The sequence below is a fragment of the Dipodomys merriami genome, unplaced genomic scaffold (genome assembly GCF_024711535.1).
Source record: "Dipodomys merriami isolate MVZ:Mamm:240054 unplaced genomic scaffold, mDipMer1.0.p SCAF_11, whole genome shotgun sequence".
NCBI lineage: Eukaryota > Metazoa > Chordata > Mammalia > Rodentia > Heteromyidae > Dipodomys > Dipodomys merriami.
The window spans coordinates 10,766,528-10,788,775 of record NW_027202382.1 but is presented as its reverse complement, the minus strand read 5'-3'; the positions used below and the strand labels follow the sequence as shown (position 1 = coordinate 10,788,775).

Below are 22,248 nucleotides of genomic sequence, written 5' to 3'. Positions count from 1 at the left end.
TCTGCATTGTTGGTGGGAGTGTACACTTGTTCAACCACTTTGGAAAGTAGTATGGAGGTTCCTCAAATGACTCCACATAGAGCTCCCCTATGACCCAGCAATCCTACTTTTGGCCATTTACCCAAATGATCACAAACAAGACCATACTAAAGCTACCAGCACAACTATGTTTACTGCAGCATTATTCACCATAGCTAAGATATGGAACCAACCCAGATGCCCTTCAGTAGATGAATGGATCAAGAAAATGTGGTATATACACACAATGGAATTCTATGCTTCCATGAGAAAGAATGACTTGCCCCATTTGTTAGGAAATGGAAAAACTTGGAAAAAATTCTATTAAGTGAAGTAAGCCAGGCCCAAAGAAACATAGGTCCCATGGTTTCCCTTATTTGCAATTACTAGTATATGTCTAAGACAAGCAGAAACAGTCAGATAAGTTGATGTTAGGCTAAATGAATCCCAAGTTAAGGATTCAATTGTTTTTTCTCTTTCTTGCTATTGTTTCTAACATATTTATAAGATATTTCTTTCTTGCTTTGTGTGTACCTCCCCCAAGGTATAAAAAGCACCTGCCTTCACTGTATTTGATGTTGGCATAATTTGTGGAGGGGAAGGGAAAAAACATATTGGCTAAATAGGGATACAGGTGGACCCACTGAAACAATGAGATGTACAAGATGTTACGTCGAAAATGAACTTTATAACTTTGGCGTCGGGCGGAGTGGGGGGATGGGGGCTGGGGGAAATGGGAAGGTATGGTAAGGGGAAACAAAGGAGGAGGCAACAATGCTTGGTAAGAAATGTACTCATTACCTTGCCCATGTAATTGTAACCCCTCTGTATGGTATTTTCCCAATTAAAAAAAAGATAAAGTTTATATTCAACATACTTTCTTTCTGACATACTAGCTGTAATCTGGTTGCTCTCATATATTCTTACATATATATTGTTGTCAATATGTCCAATATAATGAAATCTATGACACCAAAGTTCAAACAACTGATCTTGCTAGCTATGTCCTTTGCCATGCAGAAGCTCTGCAGCTTCATGTAATCTCATTTGTCCAACCTTTCGTTGATTTGTTGTGTTTCTGGGTCTCTATTAAGAAAATTTTAGCCTGTGCCAAGTAGACCTAGGGTTTCTCCTATTCCTTCCTGTAATGTTTTCAGGGGTCTGCTTTGACTCCGAGGTCTTTGATCCATTTGGAGTTGATTCTGATGCAGGGTGATATATAAGTATCTACCTTTAGTTTTCTACAGGTTATTAACCAATTTTGCCAGCACCATTTGCTGAAGAGGCTTTCTTATTCAAAGAGAGATGGATATTAGTGATCCAATTATGAATTTTTGACCAGGAAGTACATATAATTCTTTTTTTCAGAATTAAAGCAAAAATAACTACCTGAAAAATGACACAATGAATTTCAGATGAAAACTACTGGAAGGGACTGTGTATGTTTGTTTTCCTATTTTCCCAAGTATTTTTGTTTCATTTTTATTTAGGAAATTCACTAAAGATATTCTCAAGATGTGGAGTCCTTGTAATGAAGGATCCCAAATGAAGTTTCAGCTTCCATGTTGAAAGAGCTTCATGTTTTGGTAAGCGAACAGAATTATTAAACATCTTGGGCCTTGGAAAACTGAGAAATGCATAGTGTGTGTGCGTGCATGTGCATGTGTCTCTGTATATGTATGTGTGTGCACTCGCATGAGCTATGTATGATGGCTTTTATTATTATAAACAATGAAATAAAGTATTAAAAATGTGACTGAATATAAGCTTGATAGTCTAAAATAACTATTGTTTTGAAGTGATTATAATTCTGGCTCACAAAATTGAATAGGGCTCTATAGAGAACTCATGTTGGTTATTAGTTTCCTGATATATACTATGTTGGCTATATACGTTATTATGTTTCCTTAATAGTACAGATGGAAAAACAGTAATTCAGCTAGTTATTGCCTTAAGATTGATATACCTATAGCTCTACGCTTTCAATTCTCATGTTGATGTTCATATTTGTGATAGTTGAAGAGGGGAAAAAATAGGTTGAGGACAAGATCCTTCCTTAACTTGTAAGCTATTACTTAGAAAGGAGCTATAATTGCTTTTCCTCTATAGGAAATTGAAGTGAAGGAATTTCCTTTATATTTTTTATTTTATTTTTTTATGTTTCTAATCAACTCCAGTAAAGCACATGGACACCTGTCTTTCTTCTCATGTTTGTATATCCCATTTCATGATTGACTGCTGCTTACCCTTTCTTGCAAGTGTCAGTCTAGTTTTGTTGATGTAAATAAATTTGAAATCAAAGTTCCTTTTCAAAACCCCCTTTACAGTTTTATTAGTATTAAAGAATGTTTTTTAGAAGTCATTAACTAGTTGCAAAACGTTGGTGCTTCAAAGAAATTAAACATAATGAAAAAGTAGTAGAGGAAAACATGGTGTAATTATCTCATCATCTCTGCTATTAAATGAAAATTAGTAAGCATCCTCCACACAAATAACCTGTCCTGACTATGCAGAGGCCTAATAGAACTACTAATCTCACCCTTATAGCTAAGTAGGGTATAACCTGGTGCAAGTTGGTTAACATGTCTCATTTCACTTTATCATTGTCTATGTTATGCGGCTGTTGCAAGACCTTAGGGAAGGAAGACAGAATATATGTAAATTCTTGCCATTCTGCCTGATACACAATGAGTATTCCATGATACTGCAAAAGCTAAAATTTGGTAACACTCTAACCATAAAGATCATGACTGAAAAAATGGTTAACTGAAATTCCACCCATTGAACATTATATTTAGACTCACACATATATTTACCAACATTTGTTTAGGGAAAGTATAGATTGCTGAATGAGAGTTTTAGAATTTCACTACGCTTTAGCGACATTAGTTTGTAAGTGGCAGAACACATACGCTTTTGTTCTTGGGACTCAGCAGAAACATTGGATTTAGTTCATATAGCTCTCCTACCTGGAAAAAATTGACAAAGTGGCTCTAGTGATTGCCAACCAGATACTGACTCTGTCGCTGTAAGTCAGATTTGCTCAGGATATCCAACATTACCCCCTGGGAATCTATAAAGCATTATCTCAACAGCACTTGTGCTAACAGAGGCTTGCTTCTGTATTGGTAATAATCAGCAATATTTCTCTGGAAAGAGTTACATGCCTGCAGTGGAAGATTACATTTTTACTTTCTATGCAGTGTAGTAATGGGAAAAGCCAATGCTCAATGTAAGATCAGAGAAGAAGATGTCAATCTTGCCAGGTTCCATTGCTTTTTTACTTTTTTATTGGATGAATAAAAGAATAAAAGATAAAAGCATATGAAATTAATGAATACAATGCTTACATCAAGCTAGAATTCCCATCAAGAGAGAATGGGCTCCCCCAGAGCATCATCGGAAGGGAAGCTGGATCATTCTTTACAAAACTGATGTTCAATTAGTTTTCATTCTGAGAACACCTGCCGTAAGTGTCTGTGTTACTCCTACACTGTGTGACTTTCATTTTAAGGGTACTGAATACCTTGCATTCTCTCAGACCACAAGGGAATAAAATTAGAACTCAATACCAAAAGCTACCAAAGAAAGTCCTGTAACATATGGAGAGAAATTCCTAACCAAATATTTCCAAGCTCCCATTTTACATCTCCTTTTGACTAGATTAAATAATGGTTGTTTTAAGCTGGGTGCTGATAGTGCATACCTATAAACCTACCAGCCCAAGCAGCTGAGATTAGATGATGGTAGTTCAGGATCAGCCCAGTCAGGAGTGTCTGTGAGATTCTAATCTCCAATTACTCATTAAAAGCCCAGAAGTGGAGCTGCAGCTCAAGTGAAACAGCACTAACTTTGAGCAAAAACATGCCAGGGACAGTGCTCAGCACCTAAGTTCAAGCCCCAGGACTGGCACCCACACAAAAACAAAGTTGTTTATAGGAAAAGAATTTTCTCTGCTAAGAGACACATGACTTTCTCTTTGGCTTTTCTCTGTAACATTCTTATGTTTGCTTACTGTCTTATTAATGCTAAGATAGTGATGAAGGAATTTAACTCTTAACCTAAGTATAATGTATTTAATATAATATGAGGCTAAAACAGTCATTTTGCCTATACTTTATAAAGTTTACAAAGAATACAATAAGTCTACTGCTTGGAATGTTGCTGATGATCTTAAATGGTAGTTATCTGTCTAGATCTGCTGGAATAAGAATTGGAATGCTTCAACATAGGCATAAAAGTAGGCATAATGATGACATAACTCATGAAGTGGGGGGAGGGAAATAAAAAGAAGTGTCAACTTTTCCAGAAGTAACTGTCTGGGAAGAAAAAGTGTTTTATTTACTTAAGGTTGGTTTATAGCTCTTGAATGGTAACACACTTTGATGATGAGCTGTTTGCTATTTTCATCTCAAGGCCTATATTTGTCAAGTTTAAAAGAGCTAGAGTCATCTGGAAAACTGATTGCACATAAGGGGTACAGGGTGCTGTTCTTAGAGTCCTGCTGTAATAGGAAATGTTAGTCCTAAAATTCTACACTTAAAAATAATGACTATTCAGACTAGTATAGTCCTGGCATAGATACCTCCCTAACTGAGACTATTTTTTTTTCTGTCTTTAAGCTTCATGTCTTGTAGTCTAATTCAGGAGCTTTGTTATTGAAGGTCAAATTGAACCATTTTACTCATTTATTAGAGAACTAAGAAGTAGACAATTTCAGTAATGATTTTCTACTGATTTTACAGTAGAATAGCTTTGTAAATAATTTGATTCCATGAACATGTGAAAAGTTAATAGAGTAAAAAAGTACAAAGCTCTGGCCCAGTCAGTAAAAATAGGGGTTCTGATTTTTGGCTGCCATGTATTAAAGTATTTTTTACTTGCCAATTGCTTTCATAAATATTCATCAAATCTTCATTGTAGTGTTCCTCAGTACTTTGCATCCCCATCCTACAGGTTAATAAAGCTGATTGATAGATATTAATGACTCATCAAGTTATGAAGTTAGAAAATGATGGGCTAGAATTTAGTCTTGGGACTGAGTGTACAACAGGTACAGCTGCTCTCTTTTCCTAGTATATTTTAATTTTATAATCCTGAAAGGCTTTGCTTTATGGTAGCTAGCAGCGTAAGCACATATGGGAACAATCAGCCTATATTTGCTTTTGTTTAAGCACGTGACCTCTTAATACCATGCCCCCAGTAGAGAATACCTGTATCATCTGCTTTGTAAAACTAGTCAAGGAGAACTCTTTTGGGAAACAATCTTTTCCTGTCTTTCTACACTTTCTTTTGGTTTCCCATCAAGGTGCTTGCTCATTTTCAGCAAGTTCTTTGTGTTTGAATGTCATATTGATGAAGCTCCAGTTAAGCAAGATTTTTTTGTATAACCTCCATTAAAACAAAAACAAAGGAAAAACACAAAGCTCTCTCTCCATACATATGTGTGTGTGTGTATGTGTGTGTGTGTGTGTGTGTGTGTATCTTTGCAAAGCATCTTTTGGAATTGTTAAAAGGAAATGTAAGTTAGATAACTGCCTCACAAGTAGAATTGTTTGTCTGTGAGAAGTGGGAGCGGTACGTTCCGGAGCCCCCAGGCCCTTATTCCATAGCTTCCTTCATTTCCTGCACCTTTCTTCAAATAACTGAATATCTGCCTTTGGGATAATTAAAAAATGAGTATAACCACTTGAAGATAAATAACACCCCAGTGTTTTTATTTTAATGATGTAGATTTTATGGCCTTGTTTTTTGGTGGTGGTGGTAGTGGTGGTGGTTGTGGGCCTTGAACCCGGAGCTCGCACTCAGTCTTTGAACTTTTTGTGCTGAAGGCTAATGCTCTATCACCTTGAGCCACAACTCTGTTTTTGTTTTTTGGGTGGTTAATTGGCAATAAGAGTCTCAAGGGAAACCATGGGACCTATGTTTCTTTGGGCCTGGCTTATTTCACTTTATCTAATTTTTTCCAAGTCTTTCCATTTCCTAACATAGGGGCAATGTCATTATTTCTGATGGAGGCATAGAATTCCATTGTGTGTAAGTGTGTGTGTGTGTGTGTGTGTGTGTGTGTGTGTGTGTGTGTGTGTGTGTGTGTGTGTACCACATTTTCTTGATCCATTCATATACTGAGGGGCATTGGGGTTGGTTTCATATCTTAGTTATGGTGAATAATGCTGCGATAAAAATGGTTGTGCTGGTAGCTTTTGTATGACCTTGTTTGTGATCATTTGGATAAATGCCCAAAAGTGGGATTGCTGGGTCATAGGTGAGCTCTATATGGAGCTTTTGAGGACCCTCCATACTGCTTTCCAATGTAGTTGAACAAGTTTACATTCCCACCAACAATGCAGTATGGTTCCCTTTTAGACACATCCCTCTAGCATTCATTGTTACTAGATTTCTTGGTTGTTACTAGATTTCTTGGTTATAGCCATTCTGACTGGGGTGAGGTGGAATCTCAATGTCTAGTACATGTCTACAACAGAGAAGGTCAAAGGCTATTTACCTATGACCATAAGAGATAATGTTGAGTGAAATGTACCTCAAGACAGGGACCCAAGGCATTTTTTTTCTTGCTTGCTATTATTTTTAATGTACTTATCACTATGTGATTATGTGATAATGCATTTATCACTATGTGATTCTTTTGTTTCTTTTGTAAGCTCTTCCCACAAAGTATAACCCCTGTTTTCACTGTATTTGATTCTGGTGTTCTGCATCTTGTATATACATTTTTATAATTTGGGTAGGGGAAGGGGTATAGCAGAATGCTTAAATGGGGATGCAGGTTGACCTGTTTTGAGGATGAGATATACAGACCACTATGTTGAAAACGAACTTTACAATGTAGGGTTAGGGGTGGGGGGAAAGAAGAGTTGGGAAGTTTGGTAGGGAAATGATGGTGGGAGAAAATCAAAGGAGGAGGTAACAATGCTCGATAGGAAATGTACTCATTACCTTACTCACATAATAACCACTCTGTACAGTATTTTCAGAATAAAAAACTTATTTAAAAAAACTTGAAGCATGTTGATAGTAGGGTAAAAACAAAGGAGGGAATTGTAACAATGCTCAATAGGAAATGTACTCATTACCTTACTCATGTAACTGTAACCCCTCCGTACAGTATCTTTACAATAAAAATAGATAGATAGAGAAAGAAAGAAAGAAAGAAGGAAAGAAAGAAGGAAGGAAAGAAAGAAAGAAAGAAAGAAAGAAAGAAAGAAAGAAAGAAAGAAAGAAAGAAAGAAAGAAAGAAAAGTCTCTCGTATTTTCCTGCCAAGGCTGGCTTTGAACTCTGATCCTCAGATCTGATAGCTAGGATTGCAGGCATCAGCCACAGGGGCCTGGCTATTTTCACTGAAGAAATTCATAGATAATATGTAGAACAATTAATTGTTTCTAATTAAAAATGAGTTCATTCGATAGTTTTTAAGATCATATGCTTTAAATGAGTGAATGAATGATCTATTTTAACATAGCAATAAGATGTCAAAATGACTTAGATCTTGTTGAGAATATAAGATTATTATATAAGATATATATAAGATATTATATAAGATATAATATAATTATACTGTCATATTCATAAGGATTTTCCAGAGAGCAGTAGGAGTGGTTTATCATCTAATGACTTAATTGAACAGTATTGCTAGCATAGAAATGCCATGGACACAAATCATATTATCATTATGTGCTACTCCAAGATTTGCTGAGAAAGGAATTAGATGTAACTTGTTTCTTCTTAACTTTGAAAAATGACAGTAAAATTGTGTTTGCCACATAATTAAATCTATATATCTAGATGCTAATAAATTCCCTGCTGTCCTAGAATTCAAAAGACATGTGAAGCACTCAGCCTCCCCTGTCACGGGTGGTAATCTCTAAGCCTTTTTGTTTGTTTTCTACAGCTAATGACTAGCTTGAAAACCTTCAAGAGAATCTCGAAATTTTGGATCCCTATTAAAATCATTTACTGGGTTAGTTTGTTATTTCAGCTAGATTCTCTTAGTTGTGGTGACTAGGTGTGAAGATGAAAATAGGTGTGTTCCTCTTAAGCTGCATTAGTCGATTTTCGTCCGTCTTTTCTGGAAAATGTGAAACTAAAAGTGCATAAATAAAACTAATTGCATAACTCTAGACACCTGCCACAATCTTGATGTGTGCACTGCCCATAATTGGCATTGTATATTCAAAGTAAGTTTTGCAAAGAGCAGAAGCACCGCTGCATGAGAGCTACCTGTTACAGAAAGGCCATCTGTAATAAGAGATGTTCTCCCATGATCCTTCATTAGTATGAAGAGATGGCAAATCTCAGGAACCCCTCATCCCTTTTCCTAATTGAGGAACTCCTCATCCCTTTTCATCCCAGTTTCCATGCCCGCTTTGTGGTTTTATCAATCACTGTACTCCTCTTGTTACATATCATGATATAGTACCAAAATAACAACACAGCTATGTTATTTCTGATAATGTTAGCTTCTGTAACATGTACATCTCAAGATGTGTTAAAGCTCAAGCACATTAGATGTTTCAGTTTATTTTCATTTAAGGTAAAGAATTTAAAAATACATAAAATTGGGTACTTGAACAACTCTTTCTAACAGAGATCTAATGGAGCTGGGCTATTCTTTCATCTTTTTCTGTTTTGAAATATGACTTGAAAAGAGAGACTGCAATGAGGAAAGTTGGTCAACAAGTACTGAATTATAATGAGGAAAGAATTTCTGGTGTGCTATTGCACAGGAGTGACTACAGATAATATTAATAATTCTCTCTCTCTCTATATATATATATGTGTGTGTGTGTGTGTGTGTGTGTGTGTGTGTGTGTGTGTGTGTGTGTGTGTGTGTGTGTGTGTGAAATGATAAGAGTCCAACAATGGTGGCTCACATCTGTAATTCTAACTAGTCAAGAGGCTGAGACTTGAGGATAGCAGTACAGAGCCAACTCAATCAGAAAAGTTTGTGAATCTATCCAACCCTATCGAAAAGTTTGTGAAACTATCAGCTCTAATTAATAAGCAAAAAGGCAAAAAGGGAGGTATGGCTCAAATGGTAGAGAGCCAGACATCAGTGAAAAAGTCAACTTAGAGCCTAAGGCACTGAGTTTAAGCCCCATTCCCAACACACACACACATACACACACACACACACACACACACACACACACACACACACACACAAGAATGAAAAGAAAGGAAAGGAGGAGAGAAAGAAAGAGAAAGAAAGGAAGGAAGGAAGGAAGGAAGAAAGAAAGAAAGAAAGAAAGAAAGAAAGAAAGAAAGAAAGAAAGAAAGAAAGAAAGAAAGAAAGAAAGAGAAAAAAGGATAGAAAGAGACAGACAGACATAGGGAGGAGGAAGGAAAGAAGAGAGGAACAACTGAGAGAAGTAAAGAATATAAAATAAATCACCAAAGGGGGAGATGGCACCACGTGATTTTTTTGTTGCTTTGTATGTCCCTCCCCCATGATATAACCCCTGTTTTCACTGTATTTGATATTAATACAATTTGGGGAGTGGAAGGGAAAAAACAAATTGTTTAAATAGGAATGCAAGTTGACCCATTGCAACAAGGAGTTGTACAAGACACTATGACAAAAAACGAACTTTACAATTTAGGCTGGAGGGGGTAGATATAGTCGTGGAGATGGGAAGGAAGGGATGGTAGGGGGAAAACAAAGGAGGAGGCAACAATGCTTGATAAGAAATGTACTCATTACCTTGCTTATGTGATTGTAACCCCTCTGTACAATATTTTCACAATAAAAAACTTATATTTTTTTAAAAAAGTACATTCAATAAAGAAAAACAAGAAGCATTTTGATAGGTCTGGGCATTGGAGGCTTTAAAACAGGAATTAGACAAACACCTGGGGAAGCCATCTGATGAACAATGATTCCATTTGATTTTATTTGGTAGGAGTTTCAGTGAAGTCCTTGAAGGGAAAAGATGCCTTCTATGCCTCCCTCCCCAGTATCACCCTCAGCATCTCTACTAGCCTTTCAATGGCTGTTTATACAGTACTTCTCTTTATTTATTCCCATGGTGATTTTCCACTTTCTCTGTGAAAGTAAAACATGGATAAGTTACAAAGGTATAATTCACAGAAAATATTGTTAATTGCAGCAAAGTAATACAAGAAAGAAAAACTAGCTAATTTTCATTTACATTGATCATATATAAATATCACAGAACATGGAGACTTGTTTTTGAATAGTTCCTACACGGTAGTTCAGTTTCCGCTGTGATACCTTGCTTTATAACATTGCCTGGTACAGCAAAGCAAAATATACAGTATCATGGAGTTGTGAGGTGATGTGATATGTGTACGGCATTATAGGATATGCTACCTATCATAAAATGCACTAAAATAAAGATTAATTAAAGAAGGCATTGCTTCCCAGAAAGGAATTAATCAGAGCTTAAAGTTTAGGCATATTCTTAACTTGTCTATGTGTTAAAAAATTGTTTAGCATAAAGGATTCGATTCAAATTTAAAGATTAGGAAAAAATTTCAGCCTGTCTATATTACACAAATTGACAGTTTATTCTGAAGGGACTGGAAACACACCCCATCACACAATTAACTGTGAATTTAAGTATCCTGTTAACCTAAGTTGGCAATAGATTGAAGCATCAGCAATCTGGACAGTTTGGGCTAAAAGGATCAAAGATGTGATTAAATGAAGGAAGACTTTCAAATGTTTGGTTTTGATTTTATGGGACAGTATAGTTATTTGACCAAATAGCTGTGAAATGCCTTAGCTATAAGAAAGAAGAAATGCCTGGATTCAAAAATCAGCAGATCTCCTCTTACTACCACAGATTCAATACAAATAGATGTGGGTTTAAGCTATTTCTTCCTCTGTCATAGATAAGGACCATGCAATCTCCTTAATTTCAGAAGGCTTTAAGATCAAGAAGACAACCCATAAGCTTTGTTGGTGGCTTTTCATATTACCAAGACTAAAAGGCAGAGCTTCAAGCCATTTGGTTTACTTTCTGGCATGCAGTTTATACTTAAGATACAGTGGGATTTGCTTTGCTAGGTTTTAGGCAGTATCAATCATCCTTTCCTTCTTTTGTTCACAATTTTTCTCTCTTAGCATAATAAATGTATCCTACTCCTGCCCTACCATTGTATATAGGAAAAATAACTTGTCTGATTTCTTTGACTCACAATTGGACAGAATTTCTTTTGCCTCCAAATTATATCAGTCTTTGGACTAAGAGTTAATGTTAGATTGGGTCAAAACTATTGGGACTTTTTTTTGGGTGGGTAAATATATTCTACATTCTATGAGGTCATGAATTTGGAGGGACAAGATAATGAAATATTATGTATTGCATTATAATTCTCCAAGTCCCTATCTTAAAAATCCTGTTTCTAAGGTTACTATGTCTGGAAATAGGCTCTTGAAAAGGTAATAAGGTTCAAAGTGATTATAGATTGTGATCCTCCCCTATTAGTACTTCTTTACACGAAGATACAGAGGAAATGCTGTATGTGGATATACATATGTGGATATATACCATAGCATTCCTTGAAGTCATGAATTTCACTGTAAACATCACTATCATTTTGGGAGTCATCTGCTATGCTCAGACCATAGACATTTCTCTCTGTCTGTCTCTCTGTCTCTGTCTCTGTCATTGTCTCTGTCTCTCTGTCCCTCTCTCTGTTTCTCTCTGTATGTCTCTCTCTTTCTCTCTTTAAATCAGTTTTGGGGCTTGAACTCCCAGGCTGGGCACTGCCCTTGATCTCTTTTGTTCAAGGCTAGATGTCTACCACTTTGAGCCACAGCACCACTTCTGGTGTTCTGGTAGTTAATTGGAGATAAGAGTCTCATAGATTTTCCTGCCCAGGCTGGCTTTCAACTATGATTCTCAGATTTCATCCTCCTGAGTAACAAGGATTACTGGTGTGAACCATTGGTGCCTGGATCATAGCTATTTCTTAAGTATGATCTCAGTCCATCACTATAACTTCTCAAAAATCTTTCTTTCAAGTTCTCTTATATAGACTTTGTTTTAACTTCTGACTAGATAAATATGATTTGAACATAAGGATTTATTTAAGTTTATCTCTTCTTTCTATCTTTTCTTTTTTTTAAAGTCTTACTGTGTAAATCAGGGTAATGTCAAACCGGCATCAATGCTAGGATTATAGGTATGAAGTACCAGCTTTATCTTCAATGGCATTTTAAAGTTGGTAGGAAATTGCTCATATTTGAGTTTGGATAGTGAAATTAATAATAAATAATAATTGTGAAATTTACTTGTAAGTAGAGAACTAGCCATAAAAGAAATTCTTTAATATTGTATTAGTCTTTCCTAGATTGTTTCCTTTTTTCTTTCTGTAGAGAATATTCATTTTCTATATTTTTAATACTTGTAATTAGTTGCAAGGTTATAACATTATTTATTTCCCTAACACATTCTAGTGTTTTTATATTATAATATGTTGAATGCATGTGTGTGTGTGTATTTCAGGTTGAAATTCATATAAGAAGTATGTTTTCTAGGTTACATTCAAGTTTCTAGTAAAATAAATTACCAGATCATTAGAACAGCAAGAAATATTTTTCAGACCCTAACCCTAACCCTAACCCTCACCCTAACCCTAACCCTCACCCTAACCCTAACCCTTACCTTAACCCTAACCCTCACCCTAACCCTAAACCTAACCCTAACCCTAATGCTCACCCTAACCCTCACCGTCACCCTAACCCTCACCGTCACCCTAACCATCACCCACACTCTAACCCTCACCCTCACCCAAACTCTCACCCTCACCCTAACCCTCAACCTCACCCTAAACATCACCCTATCCCTAACCCTCACCCTAACCCTAACCCTAATTCTCACCCTAACCCTAACACTCACCCTCACCCTCACCCTAACCCTAACCAAAAAAAAAATGAAAATAAAAAAAAGAAATATTTTTCAAATACCTTAAGACTTTCATACAAAGTAAATTATATTTATATTTGATCCATAGATGTCTCTAAACATATTTATTAAGCAAGTTAGTTTAGGTGCAATCACTTTTTTGTATTTTACCAAATAACTATGAATAGACTTCTCATGAGACATATTTTATCCACCAGTTGCTATTCATGTAGATAGATTAAGAATTTATTCCCATTTTCAGGCCAATGTTACAAAAGGAATTTCTAGGTTTATGAGCATCGAGATTTATTATTGCACTAACTATTCTTCTTTCCTACTGTTTGAATCTTGGCCTTCTTTTGCAACCTACAAAATAGAATATGAAAGAAAAATATTTCATATAATACTGCATTGCATCAAGGCCTCTTCTTAGGCCAAGGTGGTTCACCAAGGCAATGCTTGAGATGCTTAGAAAGGATTTTTTTTAATGGTGTGTTATTATCATGATGAACAGAATGTCCTTGTCATTGTAAAGCTATTAGAACATTTGAAAAATTAAAATACTGTATCTCATACAATATATTATTCCTTTCTTTAATATTAGTTGCTGAAAATAACTCCTACATACTTTTATGTCGCAAATATAAATTATTTTCTGTAACTTTGGTGTTTACTTTTGAATTCAGTTTTTAGAAATAAAACTAGTTTTTTAGAAATAAAAAATAGTTTTTAAAAATAAAAACTATTTTTTATTTCTAAAAAACTAGTTTTATTTCTAAAAAACTAGTATTATCTCTAAAAAATTTTTTAGAAAAAAGCTATTTTTCTAAAAAATTTTTTGAATAAAACAATCTAGTTTTGTTGAGTATCAATCTCAGCTTTTTGACATGTATCTCTTAAGTAAATTAGTCATAAAGCAATAGTATAATTCTTTGGTAAGTTGGAACTGGCATCAAACCTCTGATCTCAGAAAACAGAGCAATCCACTTTACACAGACAGCATTGTTATCATGATGGATTTGTTCAACAGACAATAGCTGTATTACTAAGGCAATCTGAATTAATCTGAAATTGAATCACCCCTTGTACAAGCTGTGGGAAATTGAAACAATTTTAGATTAAGACATAAAAATATCATGCTGTAAACATCAAATTGAATTCAAAATAAATTGAATTTGTATTGTCATACTTTCATTGTTTCACCTTTTCTATACCTCTTTCTTGCAAAAGGCAGAGTTATAGGAGACCTATTAAATGTATGAAAGGATATAATGGAATGATTAAATAAACTAAATTGAATAAAGAAACATAGGTCCCATAGTTTCCCTTATTTGCAATAACTAGTACATGTGTAGGAAAAGTAGAAAAGGTCAAAGCTATATACATATGACCATATAAAATTATGTTAAGCAAAAGGAACCCCAAGATAGGGACACAAATATTCTTTTTCTTTCTTGCTATTGTTTCTAAGGTATTTATAATGTACCATGTGATGTTTCTGTTTCTTTGTATGTTCTTCCTCTACCTTATAACCTCTGTTTTCACTGTATTTGATATTCGGTGCCCTGCATGTTGTATATACACTTCTCTAATTTGGGGTTGGGGGACCAGAAAAAACAAAATGCTTAAATAGGGATACAGGTTGACCCATTGTAACAATGAGATGTACAAGACACTATGTTGAAAAACAAACTTCACAACTTCAGGGGAGGTGGGGGTGGGGGGCAAGTTAGTTGTGGAGGTGGGAGGGAAGGGATGGTAGTGGAAAAACAAAGGAGGAGGTATCAATGTTCGATAGGAAATGTACTCATTACCTTGATCCATGTAACAGTAACCCCTCTGCCCAGTATTTTTACAGTAAAAAACATGTAAAAAAGTTGTCTTTATTTTTAGGCAGTCAAAATTATTTCTTTTCTTTTTTAAGCAGAGAAAGTTTCATTTTTATCTACTCAGCATGAAACTGTTTACAGCTTGTGACAGAAGGAATAAGGCATAAGTTCTTGACATCCAAGTTATTAGTCTACTTGTCATGTCAGTCAAAGTCAGTCAATTAAAGAAGATGTATAAAAGTAGGCATTTATCTGATGGACCCTCCTCACTCACGTTAGTCATTTACAGGCTCTTTCTAAGAGACTCATTAGCTCATCTATTTGCAAATGATTGCCACTGTCTGGGCATACTGCCTTTAGGTTCTGTTTTGCTGAAGGATAGTGTTCTCTTGAAAGCCAGCCATGTTGATCAGCATAAAGCAGTGTAATAGGAGTTGAAAGTTGGGTATGCACCAAAAGCTATTCAACAAGAAATAAAACAAGTGTTAATAATCATTTTTGGGTATTTATTTAGTATTTTTAGATAACTGAATCTGTATTTCGTCATAAGCCTGTTCATTGGCCAAGAACTATATTAAATTTGCATCAGTTCTCAGCCATGGTCCCTCATACTCTACCAATAAATACATCTTTATAATACTTCTGATATCATCTGAAGTACATGGTGAAACCCCTGGTACAATTTATACAGTAGGAGAGAAGAGGGAAAGGAGCAAATGTAGAGGATAGATGAGAACGAATATGATCTAAGCACTTATTTGCAAATAGAACAATGAAAGTGTTTCTGTACACTATCACCATGTATGGAAATGTACCCAAATACTCCCCATAATCAAAAAATCTTTAAAGGGCTAAACAAAAATAATGCCTGATGATGGACTGCTCTATACCTTCATCAGATTTCTGTCTTGTACAATATATCCTATGGTATCTTATCCTGTACTCTCTCACCAAGATCTGAAATCAGAGGGAATGAAATTTATTAGTGCAAAGAAATATGTTTAAAAATGAATGCTGATAAGTTAATAAGGATTTATTATGTCGTTGTTGGACAGGAAGCTACAGTCAGGTTTGAAAGGATGAAAGAAAATTTAAATTATTATCCCCATAAAAGAGTTTGAGAGTATAAGTTCAGTATTTTAGGGAACCTACTGAAGTTTGGGAAACACATTTTTAGGAAAACCCTAAATGTCTGTAGTATGGAAAATAGTAATGGAAGAGAAACTATGTAGCATAATGTTACAATAACAATTGATAATAGCAATTAGGATCCACACAACTATTGCACTGAAAATGGAATATATGTCATGGAATCAAGAAACAACTGGATGGTAGACTGATAAAACTTTGTACCTTCTATGGTGCTAGAGATGAAACACAGGAGCTTCATAAATGCTAGGCAAATACTACCTGAGTCTCTGGTTATCAACTTAGATGATGATACTACAGGAGCAAGCACAGACTTACAGAAAGATGTCCTTTGAAGGACTTATTAAATAATTTTGAGGTAATAGTCTGGAACTCATCAAGTTTTACATAAGAGAACAAAATACAAAAGTACGTATATCGATGGCTATGTTTGAATGTTTAAGATACTTGCAAAATAGCACATTGTCTTAAATGGACTAGTGCTCAGTAACTAAGAGCTGTTGTGATATAATGGAGAATGTGGACAGATAGATTAGTCTGGGATGGATATTCTCTTCACTGTTGGGCCATATGCTGGAGGGATGGAATGAAAAAGGATTCAGGCTGTACAAAAGGATGATTTAAGACAATAGCCAAGAGAACCATGCTATATCAGGGCAAAAAGGCCAGAATGCAGGCAAACAGAATGGAATTTCTAAATATATCTTGAAAGTAATACTTTATTCCTTCAGGAAAATTAGTCATACTGCCAGTTCTTCCTCCCACCTTTTTATTTTAAGTGCCTATTTGAATTATATTTGCATCTACTTGAATGTTCAAGTCGTTTACCAACAGTATACTTGCTAATCAGATGTATTCCAACCCTGTCTCTGCCATATAACCTTGGAGTCAGAGTTAGAAGGGCAATTTCTCATTGTACCATGATCATGTCAAGAGATTTTTTTCTTCTCTTTGCTATATGAACTAACTCTGTGATTACTAACAAAAGCACAAAGCAGTTAAGTCCAGATATGTAAAGAACAATCCCAGATCAGAGCCATCAGTATACCTTTATTAGAAAGAATTGGGCCGACTTGTCTTTCCCAGCAGTACAAATTTTTGTAATGGAATGAGTAACTCAGTCACAAATAAAATGGATTATGCCTGCTCAGATGGAGGCAGAAATGCTCTTGGTGTTGTAAAACAAACTCCTAAACAGCAAAGAGACACTGAGCTGTCTGCAGGGAAATGAGAAAGAACTGCACATTAATCATGGCATGGTTAATCACTCTTTCATATTAGTGTCTGAAACATCTGAAACATTAGGTGTTTTCATGTGCTCAGAACTGTCATTTAAGCTGGGATGATGTTGTTACATATTTGAGCGTCATTCTGAAAAATTAACTGAAAAGGTTCTGACATCATATAGCATCAAGTATATGTCTGGGGTATTTTCCTCTCAAAGTTTAATCTATAGGACCAAATAATCATAAAAAAATGAAATTTCAGTAATGCTTTTTTCCTGTATAGCATTATTAATCTGAGTTGTGCAAGAAAAGGGACTGACTTGTGGAAAATATTTAATCGCCTACATTGCTGTGACCGGAGTGTTCTGAATACAAACAACAAGTAATGAAAAAAGTAGGGTGGTAATATTGCGAAGCAATCGCTCCTCACCAGTGAATAACTATTCCCCAGAGGCTCCAGTGTACCAGGCATGTGCATACCTGGAGACAAGATGGCCATGGCCGGAAAGAAGCCAAGTCTTGAACTGGCCATTTGATATAACCAAGCGTTAAATTCCTTCCCTCCATTCCAGTTGTTCCTTGTCCCTTTTTTTTCTTTCCTCACATCTCTCTTTATTCATTATGTTGAAAGTATGTAATGTGTCACAACTTTATTTAGATGCTGACTTATACCGGTTAAAGATACTTCCTTGGCTTGAACGGGGGTTAGGGAAAGATATGTGTGTTGGGCCAAAGATACGATTCAAGTCAATGCCATGAACTGTATGGTGTAGAAGAAGCACTGTTTATTGAATATTGAATGCAAGTTTGTGTAGCTGGCTTTCAAGAATTATTAGCGTATTCGCATAAAGCTACTGAGCCCACCTTGATGCCAAAAACAGCCTGTCATAGAAATAAGTACCCAGGTTATATATTGAATTAAGGAACGGGGTAGAGGAGTGGGTGAGAATGTTGAAAAGGTTGACATTGATCAAGAGGCACAATATTCATAAACTTCTTCATTTAAGGGCAACTCCTTTGTTCAACTACTTAAATGTAATAAATACTTTAAAAAGCCTGCAAGAAAGATGAAAGAGGGGAAATGCTATGATAGGAAAGAGTATTAGAGGGGGTTGTTTGTTGATTGCATTCGAGGCTGGCTATGAAGAGAATTTTTTTTTGCCTCATCTATTCATTTTGGGGAAGGGTGTATTGAAGGCCTTTGGTGTAATTCACACTATGAGCTACAATGAGAGGATAAATAGGAAATCCCTGAGCTAGCTGGATCTTTCCAGAAATGGTGCATTATTTCAGTCTTTATCCTAGTGTCTTTGAAACTAGACAGGGTTCAGGATCTGGAACTTTTGGAAGTCACCATCTGTATTTCTTTTCAGACATAAACATTCTCTTTCTGCAAATGAGTTCATGTATGCTTTAAGAAGGGGGAGAGGAGGTAAAAATGTCTCTAATTTAGAATACCACACGAAGGGTATGGGGTCCATAAACAATGAATGGAGAAATTAGAGAAGCAACAGATTCCCCCATCCTGATTACACTGCAGAACAAAGTAGACTGCAAGAGAAACTAATCTCTTTGGCAAAGTACTATTCTGATGACTTTCCTGATTTCTCACTCAGCCTCTAAACTTTAGGTAGATAGCATAAGTCTGTATATTCATTAGCTCTGTTACAGACAGACAGACAGACAGACAGACAGAAAAAAAGAAAGAAAGAAAGAAAAAAAGGAAGAAAGAAAGAAAGAAAGAAAGAAAGGAAGGAAGGAAGGAAGGAAGGAAGGAAGGAAGGAAGGAAGGAAGGAAGGAAGAAAGAAAGGAAGGAAAGAAAAGAAAAGAGAAGAGAAGAGAAGAGAAGAGAAGAGAAGAGAAGAGAAGAGAAGAGAAGAGAAGAGAAGAGAAGAGAAGAGAAAAAAAAGAAAAGAGAAAAAAAAAGTCAGAAAGAACCGTTTACTGAATTTGGGCTTTCATATGAGGACATACCAGGGTTTAAAGCTGGTCTGGCCTGGCCAGATTTGCATTTAGAATAATGAATTAAAGAAAACCAAGTATCTTTTCAGAAAGATGTTAAAGGGAAAGGAATAGTTCATACACTTACAAATTAGTTCCTTCCAAGCATGATAACCTTATATTTCAGGAATAAACCTTAGAGGTGTTAAAAATTTACTTTTTACTCTTTGTAGTTCACTTGAATTATATGATAAAATTATATTCCTGTGGGCTCTCAAGATGGGATAATTTAGATTATTCATGAGGTGGGAACCCTCAACCTTCTCTGTAGGACTATGACAAAAGCATAGGGATTTTATCTTTTATGGTTGCCATGGCATCTCAGGGGGAGAGAAATGTGGACAGCGGTCATATGCTCACGCAGTTACTGAAATGCCCATGCATTTCTCTGAAAAGCCCCTGCAGGCTCCAAAGTCAGACCTGAATGCTGAGACTCCTGTCTGAGGGTGTGCAAATTAGTCTAGGCCTTAGGATTGCTTGGCCCTCTACTTGGGTAATTGCTACCTAAGGAGACCCTTGAATACCTCTGCTCAAGGTATGGAGTCCTCTTTTCTTCTCTCTTCAATCCAAGCTGAAACACTTTGCCCTGGGTCTGACTTTTCTTGTGTTTCTTCTCTGTTTTTCTACACCTTTTGCTTCTCTTACTCATTAGTAAACACTTCTGATAAGTATTCTAGCATTTGGGCACCAAAATCAGAGAGAACTGACATCTGTTTGGTCTACATTCAATCTCTTTATGTCAGAGATTTCCCCTGAGGTCAGAGCAAACAACCCAACTAGACTAAGTTTAAAAAAAAAAGCATAGTGTGGAAAAGAGGAAGAAAACTATAAACAACAACAACAACAAAAGCAAAGCAAATTACTTAAAATACCACCTGCCTTTACCTACTATTTCCCCCTTCCCTTGCCTTGCTTTCCAAATTAATGTTGAACTGCTAGTTGCCAGCCTCTTCTTCTAGTGATATCATTTAATGAACATGTAATCATTCACTGGGATGGCCTGTTCATACACAGCTGCTTCAGGTCTTCAGTCTTATTTTCCTACCTCCACCAGCTACTCCTAAACCTCCTTTGATAGTATTCTAGAATGCAGGGGACATTGTGTTTCCTAGACCTCATTGTCTACCAAAGCTATCCGTTTACCCATCATTAGGTTAGAAGGTTGCATTGAATTGTACCCAAAACTTTCCATCATCTGGTAAAAATAAATGAAGTGAGTCAAACATCTCCACAAGACTTTAAAACATGTTTTAGAATTGTTTCCTATGGAGCCCTTTCCCCCTGCTATCTTCAGTGTTTCCCATTTCCTACCCAGTGCAAAATTTAGGGTATGGTAGTAGTCACTTTCACAACTTAATTTAGTAGAGAAATGCGCCCAGTAGGTGAGTGGGAGCCTGCATGCAAATCTTGAAACCTGGGATAGGTTGTTCTATTGTGTCAGTAGTGCACAGATTTTTTATTGACCTTTAGTGCCAGCCTGAAATATACTTTTCTATGGAGAAATGAATCTGTGCAACCACAATACAAATTCCTCAGGCAAGCCAAGACTGCCTATAGGTAATATTCTCTGTAGATTTAATAATGCCCCATTTAAGTCTTTTACCAAGAATGAGAAAGGGGTTGTTTTGTAGTGACTGAATGTTTGTGTATTTTTTCTTTATCAAGGAAGTGTCCCAATAATTCAATCTGTTTCACACTCTAAAACATTACTTTTTAAAAGAATGATACTAAGAACTGTCCCGCCACCAGCCTCCATTATTATTCATTTTCTTGATAATGACCATTCTAACTGGAGTGAGGTGGAATTTCAATGCTGTTTTGAATTGCATTTCTTAGATCTTGAACATTTCTTTATGTGTCTATTGGTCATTCTTACTTTTTCTCAGTCACTCTTTAACTTTTTAGTCCATTTATGAATTGGGTTATTGTTTCTTTGAGGGTTTGTTTTTGGTGGTTTTAATTATTTGAGCTGTAAGTATATTTTAGATATGAGGCCCTTGTCTGATACATAGCTACTAAAGATCTCCCTATTTATCCCGCTAGCTATATCCTTTTCCATGCAGAAACTCTATAGCTTCAGTCTTTCTTTGATTTGTTGTGATTCTGGATCTTTACTGCCAGCACCATTTGTTGAAAAGGCTGTCTTTCTTCCATCCTGTGTTTGGCTTTCCTATTGAATATTAGGTGGCTGTAGGCCTATGGATTCATTTCTGGGTCTTCTATTCTATTTCATTGGTACTCAGGCCTGTTCATGTGCCAGTATCAAGCTTGTTTTTACTATGGCTTTCTAATAGAGTTTGAAGTTTGGTATTGACATTCTTCCAGCACTGTTCTTCCTGCTAAGGGTTGTTTTTCCTTTTCAGGGTCTTTTATTATTCCATATGAATTTATAGATTGCTTTCTCTGTGTCATTGAAGAGTATTGTTGGGATTTTGATGAGTATTGTATTGAATTTTTAGATATCTTTGGGAAGTATCTCTATTTTCATGAAAGGCTTTTTCCATTTTCTTAAATCTGTTTTAATTTCTTTATTCAGATTACTAAAGTTTTTATCATTGAGGTCCTTTATATCTTTGGTTAAGCTAATTCCTAGGTATTTTTAAGCTATAATAAATGGAGTTGCTTTCCTGATTTCTCTCAATCTTCTCATTGTTGGCATCAGAAAAGAATATTATACCCTGCTATTTTGCAGTAGGAATCTATAGGGTTTTTTAAAATACATGATGATGTCGTTTGCAAAGAGGGATAGTTTTACTTCTTTCCCTGTTTGGATCCTCTTTATGTTTTTCTCTTGCCCTAATGCTCTTGCTCGGAATTTCAGTACTGTATTGGAGATTTTAGAGAAAATGGTTTTAATTTTTCATCATTAATTGTAATGCTGGCTGTATATTTGTCATATACAGCTGTGATCATATTGAGGAATGTTAAAAAAAACTAACAAATAATAGATGCTGGCTAGGATGTGGCCCAAAGGAAACACTACTACATTGTTGGTGGGAATATAAATTTGTTAAACCACTCTGGAAAGCAGTATGGAGGCTCCTCTAAAGACTAAACATAGAGCTTCCCTATGCCCCAGCAACGCCACTCCTGGATATTTATCCAATAGACCACAAACAAGGACACACTA

At 35.8% G+C, this 22,248-nt stretch overlaps 1 protein-coding gene across 4 annotated transcripts in view; it reads left to right on the top strand.

The window, feature by feature from the left end:
* Positions 1-22,248, top strand: part of Lingo2 (leucine rich repeat and Ig domain containing 2) — a 1,109,212-nt gene that overhangs the window by 188,776 nt on the left and 898,188 nt on the right. For all 4 annotated transcript variants that reach the window (XM_070008434.1, XM_070008424.1, XM_070008452.1 and 1 more), the window contains exon 2: positions 1,509-1,604. The gene's annotated coding sequence lies outside the window, so the exon portion shown is untranslated. The remainder of the gene's footprint in view (positions 1-1,508; positions 1,605-22,248) is intronic.